Source organism: Phacochoerus africanus, chromosome 2 (assembly GCF_016906955.1).
Source record: "Phacochoerus africanus isolate WHEZ1 chromosome 2, ROS_Pafr_v1, whole genome shotgun sequence".
Taxonomy (NCBI): Eukaryota; Metazoa; Chordata; class Mammalia; order Artiodactyla; family Suidae; genus Phacochoerus; species Phacochoerus africanus.
In genome coordinates, this window is record NC_062545.1 from 62,684,861 (window position 1) to 62,686,273 (window position 1,413).

The 1,413-nt window shown below is 35.3% G+C and overlaps 1 pseudogene; it reads left to right on the plus strand.

Annotated features, from left to right (window-relative positions):
* The first annotated feature begins 441 nt into the window (after nucleotides 1-441).
* Nucleotides 442-935, plus strand: LOC125121031 (60S ribosomal protein L17-like; annotated as a pseudogene).
* The last annotated feature ends 478 nt before the right edge of the window (nucleotides 936-1,413 follow it).

A 1,413-nucleotide genomic window follows, 5' to 3' on the forward strand; every position in this document is an offset into this window, starting at 1 on the left:
AGAATTGCTTTACTGCAAAGACTCTTTCATACTCCAAGTGATATGTTTGAGTAATTAAAAATGTTTTCATAATCATCACTTAACATCTTTCAATTATCTGGTATGCTTTTCATACTCTTTTGTAAGAATTTTCTTTGCATAAATTACACAGTATAAAGATTTTAAAACATTAATTACTAATTTTATTTATAAAGAAGAATTTGCATGCAGTAAAATATTAACAGTGTTATTTATGTATGAGTGGCACTCACCTGCCATAAAATTGATTGCATGTATTAAATGAATCATATGTTTTGACATATGTGATTAACTATTAGATAATCTCCACAAGTAATACAAAACACCCTTCATTTGCATAAGTACAATAATTGTATTTTTAAAATATTTTTAAAAGAAGATCATTTTCCTTTTCTGGTAAGTCGCCTAAGTTGAACTCTAAAAATGGTTTGCTTTTCACTTGACCCAGAAAAATCCCACAAAATCATGCAGATCAGAGGTTCAAATCTTCGTGTTTACTTTAAGAACACTCGTGAAACTACCCATTTAGGGTGTATATATATGTTGTCCTTCCAATGGGAGAGTTGGTAGGTGTGTCCAGGTCAAACAGTGGGGTTGGACACAGGGTTGGTAGCTGAAAAAGAACGCACAATATTTATCACACGTGCTAAAAAATACACTGGGTAATGCTGAACTTAGGGCTTAGATGTAGATTCTCTGGTCATTGAGTACATCCAGGTGAAAAAAGCCCCAAGATGCAGAATAGGACCAATCCTGGTCAGATCAACCCTTACATGAGTTCTCCCTACCACATTGAGTTGATCCTTACTGAAAAAGAGCAGATTGTTCCTAAGCCAGAAGAGGAGGTTGCATAGAAGAAAAAGATATCCCAGAAGAAACTAAAGAAACAAAAACTTATGGCCCAGGAATAAATTCCAGACACACACACACAAAATACAAATAGCAGGTTTTTTTAAATAAAGGTATCCAGCTAAAAAATATTACCATATTGATTTTATTTTTTCTATCTTCTAGTTCTCATTTCTTGGGTTAATTTCTCTCTAACAAGATAGACTGGAAGGAATAGAGTCCCATATATGAAAATCACTGGAGAAATAAGTCAGCTATATGAGCTGATAGTAGAAATTCACCCAGCCAGACAGCTAAGTTGAGAAAAATTTCAGTTTATCCTATTAGTTGTGAGTGTCAGAAATTGTCTTTGGCTGATTTTAGCAGAATAGGATTTTGGATAGTTCACACAAAATCATCTGGAATGCTGGAGAACCTGGCTCAGAAATTGGTCGGGACCAGGAGACTGAATAGTGGCCAAGTCCACTGAAAAATATTGTCAAAAGTCGGGGGGGACACCTGGAGAGGACATGATGCTACTGATGCTGAAGCCCAGGTGAAGCTGAG